Genomic DNA, 13,211 nt, shown 5'->3' with positions numbered 1-13,211 from the left:
TAGTATACATACCATACATATATTTTCTAACTCTGACCACTGAGAGTGCCTAGAAATAATAATATCACAGTAGCAGTGAGCAAATCACAAACCTAGAACTTGGTTTCTAATACCATTCTCCAATAAAAGGAACCAGGGATCCTTGGCACAGTGACCAATTCTAGCACCAGATTAGGGAAAATGTAAGCTGATCTTGGAGCATCTTGCAGGGCCAGAAAGTAAGAAAATGGCCCCCAAAAGGGGGGCACAGGTGGGGACAGAGAAGCCAACATGACACAGAAGAACAATTTAAGCAACAAAACAAATAATGTGGTATTGAACTATAACTCCAAGTATAAAATAAATATCTGAGCTCAAATGGATATAAATAAATGATTAAATAAATAAGTTCAATAGAGGAGAAAAGAAAAATCTCCCATACACAAGAGTTCCAAAGAGTTTGTATGGGTACTCACTACCTCAAGGAGGTGAAGCCTAACTCCTGTGACCCCTTGATTATGGGTTATACTTAGTGACTTGTTTAAAAGAGTGGAGTATGGAAATTTTTTTAAAAGGAAAAAAAAATGTAACTTTATGGTTAAGAAAACCCAACAAACATTTCATAGGCCAGGTGAACAAGGTTAACATCACTGGTGATAAGTCAACCTCACAACAAGTATACTTAATACCATGTGGCAAGAATCATCCTTTGTCCCCCTGATCATCCTCCCAAACAGATTCTTTACCGTCTGAGCCACTAGAGAAGCCCCCCAAACACCCATAACACTAGCCTAAACATGAGAAAAACGTCAGACGATGCCAAATTAAGGGATGTTCTACAAAATGTCTGACTGGCACTCCTTAAAGATAAGGAAAGTCTGAGAAAATGCCACAGACCAAAGATGCTAAGGAGACATGACAACTAAGTGTAATGTGGTATGCTACATAGAATCTTGGAACAGAAAAAGGACACAATGGAAAAATCAGTGAAATCTGAATAAACTGTGGAGTTCAATTATTAATTGGGCTTCCCAAGTAGCTTAGTTAGTAAAGCATCTATCTGCCTGCAATGCATGAGACCTGGGTTCAATTCCTGGGTCGAGAAGTTCCCCTGGAGAAGGAAACGGCAACCCACTCCAGTCTTCTTGCTGGAGAATCCCATGGACAGAGGAGCCTGGCAGGCTAGAGTTCATAGGATTGAAAGAGTCGGACATGACTTAGCACCATCTTTCTTCCTTCTTAATTATTAAAAATGTATCAATATTTGGTTTACTGGTTTGACAAATGTGAACTAATGTAAGATGTTAATAAGGGAACCTGGGTGAAGGATGTACAAGAAGTTTGCACTATGATACAATTTTTTTCTTTTTAAATTCAAAATTTTTTAACACATTAAAATCGTTTTTTTTAAATGTAACATAGAAGTTTCCATCTTTAACCATTTCTAAGTAGAAAGTTCAGTAGTGTTAGGTATATTATCACTGTTATTTGCTAAATCTATAAAACTTTTTCATTCTGCAGTGCTAAAACTCCACACCCATTAAACAACTACTCATGTCCCCTCCCCACCCAGTCCCGGGCAACCACCACTCTGCTTTCTGTTTCTATGGTTCTGACTACTCTAAATCCCCGTATAAGTGGAATCATAAACTATCTGTCTTTTTGTTACTGGTTTATTTCACTTAGCATAATGTCCTCAGAGTTCATTTTTGCTGTAGTGCCAGTGGGCTGCTATAACAGAATACCACAGACTGTGGCTTACTCAGCAGGCACTTATTTCTCATGGATCTGGAGCCTAGGAAGTCTGAGATCACGTTGCCAGCATAGTCAGGTTCTGGTGAAAGCCCTCTTTCTGGATTGCAGATTTCTTGCCATTTCTTCACACCGTGGAGAGTGAGCTCTAGTCTCCTCCTTTTCTTAAAGGACAATAGCTCCATTATGGGGGCTCCATTTTCATGATCTTATCTAAACCTAATTTCTTGCCACAAGGCTTCACCTTCTAACACCATTACAATGAGAATTAAGATTTCAAACTATTCGGTCCATAACAGTCAAAGTTTCCCTTCTTTTTAAGGGAATATAGATATAGATATAGATATAGATATGTATGCCACATTGCCACATAGCCACATATTTTTATCCACTGACACAGAGGTTGTTTCTACTGCTTGGCTGTTGTGAATACTGATGCTATAAACACAGGTGTGCAAATTTCTTTTAGGTATATATCCAGAAATGGAATGGCTGAATTGTACAGTATTACTGTACAATTTAGGTTTCTAATTTAGGTTTCAGGGTTAGGTCTTTGATCCATTTCAGTTAATTTTTGTATATGATATTAGATAAGGTACAACTTAATTATTTTGGTAGTGGATATCCAGTTTTCCTAAAACTATTTGTTAAAGAGACCATCCCTTCCCCATCGAATCATATTGGCATCCTTGTTTAAAATCATTTGACCATATATGTTAGTTTAGTTTTGTACTGTCTAATGTATTTAATTGGTTTACATCCTTGACTTTATGCTAGTACCACAATGTTTTGATCATTATCAGATCAGATCAGATCAGTCGCTCAGTCGTGTCCGACTCTTTGCAACCCCATGAACCACAACATGCCAGGCCTCCCTGTCCATCACCAACTCCCGGAGTTCACCCAGACTCATGTCCATCGAGTCAGTGATGCCATCCAGCCATCTCATCCTCTGGCGTCCCCTTCTCCTCCTGCCCCCAATCCCTCCCAGCATCAGAGTCTTTTCCAATGAGTCAACTCTTCGCATGAGGTGGCCAAAGTACTGGAGTTTCAGCTTTAGCATCATTCCTTCCAAAGAAATCCCAAGGCTGATCTCCTTCAGAATGGACTGGTTGGATCTCCTTGCAGTCCAAGGGACTCTCAAGAGTCTTCTCCAACAACACAGTTCAAAAGCACCAATTCTTCGGCGCTCAGCCTTCTTCACAGTCCAACTCTCACATCCATACATGACCACTGGAAAAACCATAGCCTTGACTAGACGAACCTTTGTTGGCAAAGTAATGTCTCTGCTTTTGAATATGCTATCTAGGTTGGTGATAACTTTCCTTCCAAGGAGTAAGCGTCTTTTAATTTCGTGGCTGCAGTCACCATTATAGCTGCATATAAGTTTTGAAATCAGGAATTTTAAGACCTCTAACTTTGTTGTTCTTTTTCAAGAATTTTTGGCTACCCAGTTTCTTGAAATGACATACAAATTTTAGTACATTTGACATAAATCTAAAATTATTCTAAAATTTAAAATTTACCCAAAATGTCACAGATATTTTTATCTATCAACAAATATAGATATTCCTATGTATTTTAATGACTATGAAATATAACATTGTAAGTAACCATTAAACTGACACAATTTCTTATTGATGGACAATTAGGATTTTGCCAATGTTACGCTCTACAAACTAATTCAGTGAACAGTATTGTGCATATATCTTTTCTAACAAGGGCAATTATCCTTTCAGATGTCAGCATTTGGAGCAATCACTAAATCAAAGGATATGTTCATTTTAAATGTTGATTTATGCCAAACTATACTATAGGAGTAACAGGCAAGTTTGGCCTTGGAGTACAAAATGATGCAGGGCAAAGGCTAACAGAGTTTTGGCAGGAGAATGCACTGGTCATAGCAAACACCCTCTTCCAACAACACAAGAGAAGACTCTACACATGGACATCACCAGGTGGTCAATACAAAATCAGATTGATTATATTCTTTGCAGACGAATATGGAGAAGCTCTCTACAGTCAGCAAAAACCAGACCAGGAGCTGTGACTCAGATCATGAATGCCTTATTGTCAAATTCAGACTTAAATTGAGAAAGTAGGGAAAACCACTAGACCATTCAGGTATGACCTAAATCAAATATCTTACAATTATACAGTGGAAGTGACAAACAGATTCAAGGGATTAGATCCGGTAGAGTGCCTGAAGAACTATGGATGGAGGTTCATGACATTGTATAGGAGACAGTGATCGAGACCATTCCCAAGAAAAAGAAATGCAAAAAGTCAAGACTGTTGTCTGAGGAGAGCTACAAATAGCTGAGAAAAGAAGAGAAGCTAAAGGCAAAGGAGAAAAGGAAAGATACCCATTTGAATGCAGAGTTCCAAAGAATAGCAAGGAGAGATAAGAAAGCCTTCCTCAGCGATCAATGCAAAGAAATAGAGGAAAACAATAGAATGGGAAAGACTAGAGATCTCTTCAAGAAAATTAGAGATACCAAGGGAACATTTCATGCAAAGATGGTCACAATAAAGGACAGAAATGGTATGGACCTAACAGAAGCAGAAGATATTAAGAAAAGGTGGCAAGAATACACAGAGGAATGGTACAAAAAAGATCTTAATGATCCAGATACACATGATGGTGTGATCACTCACCTAAAGCCAGACATCCTGGAGTCTGAAGTCAAGCGGGCCTTAGGAAGCCTCATTATGAACAAACCTAGTGGAGGTGATGGAATTCCAGCTGAGCTATTTCAAATCCTAAAAAATGATGCTGTGAAAGTGCTGCACTCAATATGCCAGCAAATTTGGAAAACTCAGCAGTGGCCACAGAACTGGAAAAGGTCAGTTTTCATTTCAATCTCAAAGAAAGGAACTGCCAAAGAATGTTCAAACTACCACACAATTGCACTCATCTCACACACTAGCAAGGTAATGCTCAAAATTCTCCAAGCCAGGCTTCAACAGTATGTGAACCAAGAAATTCCAGACATTCAAGCTGGATTTAGAAAAGGCAGAGGAACCAGAGATCAAATTGCCAACATCTGTTGGATCATAGAAAAAGCAAGAGAATTCCAGAAAAATACCTACTTCTGCTTTATTGACTACGCTAAAGCCTTTGTCTGTGTGGATCACAACAAACTGTGGAAAATTCTTAAAGAAATGGGAATACCAGACCACCTTACTTGCCTCCTGAGAAATCTGTATGCAGGTCAAGAAACAACAGTTAGAATCGGACATGGAACAACAGACTGGTTCCAAATTGGGAAATGAGTACATCAAGGCTAAATACTGTCACCCTGCTTGTTTAACTTATATGTAGAGTAAACCATGCAAAATGTTGGGCCAGATGAAGCACAAGCTGGAATTAAGATTGTCGGGAGAAATATCAATAACCTCAGACATGCAGATGACACCACACTTATGGTAGTAAGCAAAGAGGAATTCAAACGCCTCTTGATGAAAGTGAAAGAGGAGAATGAAAAAGCTGGCTTAAAACTCAACATTCAAAAATGAAGATCATGGCATCTGGTTCCATCACTTCATGGCAAATCGATGGGGAAACAACAGAAACAGTGACAGACTTTATTTTCTTAGACTCCAAAATCACTGTAGATGGTGACTGCAGCCATGAAATTAAAAGACACTTGCTCCTTGGAAGAAAAGCTATGACAAACCTAGAAAGCATATTAAAAAGCAGAGACATTATTTTGCTAACAAAGGTCTAGTCAAAGCTATGGCTTTTCCAGTAGTCATGTACGGATGTGAGTGTTGGACCATAAAGAAAACTGAGTGCTGAAGAATTGATGCTTTTGAATTGTGTTGTTGGAGAAGAGTCTTGAGAGTCCCTTGGACTGCAAGGAGATCAAACCAGTCAATCCTATAGGAAATGAGTCCTGAATATTCATTAGAAAGACTGATGCTGAAGCTGAAACTCCAATACTTTGGCCAGCTGATGTAAAGAAACGACTCATTGGAAAAGACCCTGATGCTGGGAAAGATTGAAGGTAAGAGGAAAAGGGGACAACAGAGGATGAGATGGTTGGATGGCATCACCAACTCAATGGACAAGAGTTTGAGCAAGCTTCGGGAGTTGGTGATGGACACGGAAGCCTGGCATGCTGCCCCATCCATGGCGTCACAAAGAGTTGGACATGACTGAATGACTGAACCAAACTGATACCATATATTAATATTATCAATTTTTCGACAATGCATAAGAGAGTTTACCCTTCTCTCCCTAGAGTCTTGTTTATTCTTTTCATCTCTCCTAATTGATGGGCTAAAGTTGATTTCTCCTTCTTGCTTAACTGCATTCATTTGTAATCACGTAAACCTTAAAATTGAGTGTTACATCCTCAGACTATCATTTTTTAAAAATTACAAAAACTTTTTTTCCAATTGTCTTCAGTAGAAATGTATCTTGATGTCAAGCCATAGAAATTTACTGTAAGTAACTTTAGCAGAAGATAACATACTAGAAGCAAATCAATGAACTGACAGTAGCTGAAGGACCAGGTTTTATAAATAGGAGGTGGGAGCTTCTGAGGGTAAGGCCAAAAAACCATAGGTATGGTCCCTAAAATTGGAGGATTTAATCAGCATATTGCCACACATGCAATGAATAACTTTCAGCTATTCTTTGTATCTTTTATTCAATATTCCAAAGTCCTGAAAGAGAGAGAAGTGTCTAATAGGCCAGGTATAAATCACATTCCTGCTCTTTGGCTGCACTAGGGAGAAAGAAAACTGAATCCTTCGGTTTCCACAGGGGGAAGTGAGTTCGGTCTCTCATCAAGTAAACAAATAGTGGAGATTCTCTGGTAGAAAGATGGGAGTGCTATCAAAGGCAGACTGAGATGCTGAGCTGCCTGCAGACTGACAAATGTCAACTAAATGGAGGCAAAAAACCCCTCAAGCTTAACACCTAATAAATTTTTTCTGTATCTATGATAATTAGTTAAAGAACACTAGGTGAGCATACCTTCAGATTGACATTATTGGTATCCTTAATCTGTGCTTGTAAATTTCTTTAAACATTTTGGACATTTTTCATCTTTAGCAAAAGCTAGTATGCAAACACACACATGAATTCATATTTCTAACATGTTAATTTCAATTAAGTATTGAAATTTAAAGTCCCCTATGAATCCAAATACCTCAAAAATATTACAATGATAAATCCTAATAATACTTCTGAGCAAAGAAACTTCTCTCCTGAAATGAATTCTACAAGCATATGTTTGAGATTCGGTTAACAAAACAAATCATTATGACATTACAAAGTTAGTTGGTCAAAAAAGACAAATCTATAAATCTTTATATTTAAAAAAGTGATATGCTTTTTTATGGCTGAGTGATATTCCATTGCATATATGTACCATTATGCAAAATGAAGTAAGTCAGAAAAACAAATATTGTATATTAATGCATATACATAGAATCTAGAAAAATTGAATTGATGAACCTATTTTCAGGGAAGGAATGGGGATGAAGATATAGAGAACAGACTTGTGGACACAGTGCGGGGGGGAGGAGAGACTGGGATGAATGGAAAAAGTAGCATCAAAATATATACACTGTCATATGTAAAATAGACACCTTGTAAGAAGTTGCTATATGACAGAGGGAGCCCAGCTTGGTACTCTGTGATAACCTAGAGGGACAGGATGAGGGGAGGAGAGGGAGGCTCACCAGGGAGGGGATATATGTATAATCATGGCTGATTTGTGTTGAATGACAAAAACCTGGACTTAGATGGTAAACAATCTGCCTGCAATGCCAGAGACCCAGGTTTGATCCCTGGGTCTGGGAGATCCCCTGGAGAAGGGAATGGCAATCCACTCCAGTATTCTTGCCTGGAGAATCTCATGGACAGAGGAGCCTGGCAGGCTATAGTCTATGGGGTCACAAAGAGTCAGACAGGACTGAGCGACTAACACACACACTGCAGAAACCAACACAACATTGTAAAGCAATTTTCCTACAGTTAAAAAGTACATTTATAAAATGATGTGACAATTTTGTAGATTTTTTTAGCCCTTTTGAGATACTGTAAAATACCTAAGTAGTTTGCCAGAATTATTTACTTTTCAGCCAATGATTTAAACTTCATAAACACTGTTTCAAAGATGGTAGAGAAAATGTCTCCATTCTACTCCTTATCCTAAAGTAATCAGCCTAACCCTTATCAAAAATTATTATAGTTAGCCAAGATGGAAATTACACCTGAGGTGAACATTTTAAATCATCAGGGGAAAAAAGTGCAAGATATTATATAATGAAGATGTCCTTGGGCTAATTAAAATAAAGTCAAATATCACAAAAACTACTTTTTAAATCTGAACTTTTGGCAAATGAAGGGGTGAGAAGTCTTGTTATTTTCAGGCAGGAAGGTGGAAAGTAGACAACTGCTCTCCCAATTCCAGCCATTTTTCTTAGATCATAAATTGTAACAACCTTACACATTTCATTTGGTTCCAAATTACATTTGGTTATGGGTATTCCCTGAAACAAAATCCATCCTCCAAGAACAAAAACTCATGACCAAGAAGGATATTGGGTCTATAATTCAACCTTTTCCTGAAGCTGTACCTCAATGTATGATTGTAATGGTTATGCTCATGGAAGTATTCTGCTATACATGGATTCTATTCTTAACTTATATGTGAAATTTATAATATCTCTTGGTATAAACATTACTCTTTGATAACACTGCTGCTGCTGCTAAGTCACTTCAGTCGTGTCCGACTCTGTGCGACCCCATAGACGGCAGCCCACCAGGCTCCTCCACCCATGGGATTTTCCAGGCAAGAGTACTGGAGTACGGTGCCATTGCCTTCTCCATCAATAACACTACTACACCCTTAAAAGATTCTACCCCTCAGAACAAGCTGAGTTATTCTGAGATAAATGACCCTTGAAAACCTCAGTGATTACAACACAGGCATCTACAGATCCAGTCCATGCAATCTTCACTGGACTTCATCTGGACTCCCAGCCTTACAGAATTGTTCTTATTGGGAATATCATTGATTATCTTTGTAGTGTCAAAGAAAGAGAGCATGATAAAATAAACCTCTGTCCTGAAATGATATCAGCAAGGCAAGTCACCTCACCTTACCTGAGTTCAACAGGATTACATTAACCTTATTCAGGAAGGGACAACGAAATGTTGGGAACAATCTCCCAGAAATATGTTCTTACTTTTTAAGAGTTGTCAAAATTACATGTTTGAGCCTAAAAAGTTAAGGACAAGACCCTCAAAATATTTGCCACTTTGGGGGACATCTTGGATGCTCCAGTAGTCACACTCTGCTCTCTTTCAACCTTCTATGGTTATGCTCATGGAAGTATTCTTTCTATAATCTAGAAAGATTGAACATCTTTCTAGTATCTAATATTAACTGTTAATGCTCTGTTAACATCTCTAATGAAATAAGTGGCATCAGTTTACAGTTAAACATTGGAGGTCCCCTGAAGCCAAAGCTAGACCCGCTATATAACTCTTCATCTTCAGAGGAGGGGTGTCCTTTTCAGGGTGGAGACTATAGACTACTCTTTCTGTTACTCTGCATCTTACAGTAAACCTAAAGCGAACAATCTAGATGTACTGGGGATCAACCTACTGTGTAGAGGATTGCAGCCTCTCTTCCTCTCTTGCCCAGAAAACTTGCCTACCTGCTATTAGTGCTTGAAATTTTTTGATAGTTTTAAATTTGAGAATGTACCTGCTTAAACCTATTATCATGTTGGTATGGCAAAATTCTAGAATTTTTCTATTTTTAACTCATTGATATACAAAAATTTCACCATAAAGATACTTGGCTATTAGGATATTTGAAGTTTGTGAATCAGTGAACACATTTTGTAGGGTTTCCCAGATGGCTCAGTGGTAAAGAATCCACATGCAATTCAGGAGATGAGGATTCAATCCCTGGGTCAGGAAGATCCCCTGAAGGAGGAAATGAAAACCCACTCCAGTATACCTGCCTGGAAAATCCTATGGACAGAGGAGTCTGCTGGGCTGCAGTCCACAGGGTCACAAAGAGTCAGACACGACTAAGCGACTGAGCACATACGCACATTCTGTAGATGCCCAGTGATTAAAACTAAAATAAGGCCTCTCATGAACTAGAGAATACTAGCTAAAGTCAGGTAAGAAACATACAGCTGTGACACTGCATAATAACTCTAAGGAACTACCTAATAGAAGCCATCTATTAACTACATAGCATTTATTTTGTTGTTTACTTTCAGTTCCATACTTAAAAATGACAAAAGGGTGCCTTCAAAAATATTTGCATTAAATTTGATAAACTGATATAAGTATATTAACAAGTTAATTTGTTTGATGAATAAAAGAAATAACCAAAGAATTCACAAAAGGAAAATATTAATAGAAAACTTTTTACATGATATTTTACTTCATCTGTAATCAACAAAATATAAATTTTTCCTTCTAATTGGCATAGAATTTTTTTAAAATTTTGAGCAAGTCATTCAAAATAGGTGAATGTGTCTTTTGTATACAACTAAAAAAGTATAATTTCAGTGTGAATATCTTCAATATAACCTACATAGCATTCTTGTCAAAAATTATTAACCTGAATATAGCCATGACAAATATTTTTTAATATAAATTTATTTTAATTGGAGGCTAATTACTTTACAATATTGTATTGGTTTTGCCATATATCGACATGAATCTGCCACGGGTGTACACGTGTTACCCATCCTGAACCCCCCTCCCACCTCCCTCCCCATACCATCCCTCTGGGTCATCTCAGTGCACCAGCCCCGAGCATCCTGTATCCTGCATCGAACTTGGGCTGGTGATTCATTTCACATATGATAATATACGTGTTTCAATGCCATTCTCCCAAATCATCCCACCCTTGCCCTCTCCCACAGAGTCCAGAAGACTGTTCTATACATTTGTGTCTCTTGCTGTCTCACAAACAGGGTTATCGTTACCATCTTTCTAAATTCCATATATATGCATTAGTATACTGTATTGGTGTTTTTCTTTCTGGCTTACTTCACTCTGTATAATAGGCTCCAGTTCCATCCACCTCATTAGAATTGATTCAAATGTATTCTTTTTAATGGCTGAGTAATATTCCATTGTGTATATGTACCACAGCTTTCTTATCCATTCATCTGCTAATGGACATCTAGGTTGCTTCCATGTCCTGGCTATTATAAAAAATTATTAACCTGAATATAGCCATGAGAAATATTTTTTTAAAGTCCATTTTATGGAAAAGTCTACAAGACAATTGGCTTGAACTGTTCAAAAATACAAAGGTGAGTGTTGTTGTTTAGTTGTTAAGTCTTGTCTGACTCTTTTGCAATCCCATGGACTGTAGCCCGCCAGGCTCCTCTGTCCATGGGATTTCCCAGGCAAGAATACCTGAGTGGATTGTCATTTCCTTCCCAAGGGGTGTTCCCCACCCAGGGATTGAATCCACATTTCCTGCATTGTAGGCAGTTTCTTTACCACTGAGCAACCTGGGAAGCCCCCACAAAGGTCATTATAAAGGAAAAAAAAAAAATAGTGGGAGTAGGAATACTCTAGACTGAAGGAGACTATTTAAATAGGAGACTAAACAGTCTTTCTTAATCTAATGATAATTATATGCAGTGTGTAATCCTTGACTGGCCCCTGGATTGAAAGGGAGGAGAGAAGGAAGGGGAGGGAGGAGGTAAGTAAAGAGGAGGCAGGAAAGGACGAAGGAAAGCTACAGAGCTATATAAAAGGCATTTGGGAAACAACTGAGGACACCTGGACATGGACTACATTTTAGAAGCTATTATTACACTGTTAAATTCTTGAGAAAATAGTATTGAGATTTTGTAGGAGAGCATCCTTGCTTTTGGGAAACACACAATTAGACACTGAAGAAGAAGATATGATGTCTGAGACTTTCAAAGAGTTCAGAAACAAAAACAACAAAGAAAATTCAATACTAGGCATTAATCACAATATCATCTATAATAATAACGATTATAGTCTAAATATTCACAGTTTAAATGTCTGTATAAGGAGGTTACATATTTTAAAATATGCTTTTTACTAGTTTTTCCTCATGGACTATATATTATTTAAAGGGTGCTTTTCCGAAAGGCTGCTTTTTTCCAAATGACATAATTTTTAATGTGACTTCTTTGAAATATAAGAAGTACCAAAGAATCACCAAATTTAATGCAAAGACTAGTAAGAATTTTTTTTTTTAACTAGTGAGATGGTTGGATGGCATCACCAACAATGGACATGAGTTTGAGCAAGCTCCAGGAGGTAGTGATGGACAGGGAAGCCTGGTGTGCTGCAGTCCATGGGGTTGCAAAGAGTCAGACACAACTGAGCAACTGAACTGAACTGAGTAAGTTTCTGAAGTAGCATTCCAGTTTCTCACTGATCAATTCCTTCATATTGAAGGATTCCATGCAAACAAACACACTGGCAAAAATGTGATAAAGAAACACATTATAGTTTCAAACTTTGTTCCCTGTTGTCAAAACAAGGACCTGGTAGGAAAGAAAATGGAGACAGTGGCCAGTCAGGTATGTACTAGTTTAAGAAGGCTGAAAAAGTAGATTTTAAAAACACTTTCACACATATATACCTGTGGCGGATTCATGTCGATATTTGGCAAAACTAATATAGTTATGTGAAGTTTAAAAATAAAATAAAATTAAAAAAAAATAAAAACACTTTCAGATATTCTGGAATAGGTTAGACAATAAACATTATCAGGTAATGCCTTATTAGAAAAATGCAAGAAATATTCAAGAAGAGTAATCATGAGGAAGGAAAAACAAAGTGCTGAAGCATAAAATGTCATAAAGACAAATTTTTCCTACTATTCTTTTTCTAGGATCAGTCCTGGCACCCACATAAAACTCTCTCTCTAGATTCCTTTCCATTGTACCCTGAACAATAATCTTATGTCATCTCTGGCATATAAGCAGAGGTTACTCATTTGTTCTATCTCCCTCTTGCCAAACAACAGGAAGAGTAGAGAGACTAGAACTGCAATGTCTTAAGTCTACCGTCTACCAATGGAACCACTTGGAAAGGCAGTTTTCCTGTGCAACCTGTCTTCTCTGACTGAAACCTATTCAGTAAGCCTGTTCATTCCTGACCTCCTGCCCCCTTGACACTGATCTGTCCTAAAGGGGATGCCGATATATCGTCTGTCAAATTTATATTAGAAAGCCAGAGCCGAAGGTCCCTATTTCTATATTGCACACAATGCTCTATGTCAAACTTTGATAAACATGAAATCACATTTTCAAAGGTTAAAAAACAAGTGTCAGTCAGTCAAAAATAGTTGATCACTGTGAGTGTCTCACTGGTTGACCTTGAACTCTTTCATGACTCTGAGGTCAATGGTATGTCATTAGAAGAGGAATTTCTTATAGATTTATGATAAGCTCACTTCTTTGACTATGATCTTGACATTAGAAACCAT

The sequence above is a fragment of the Bubalus bubalis genome, chromosome 7 (genome assembly GCF_019923935.1).
Source record: "Bubalus bubalis isolate 160015118507 breed Murrah chromosome 7, NDDB_SH_1, whole genome shotgun sequence".
Lineage (NCBI taxonomy): Eukaryota > Metazoa > Chordata > Mammalia > Artiodactyla > Bovidae > Bubalus > Bubalus bubalis.
This window is presented reverse-complemented; position numbering follows the sequence as displayed.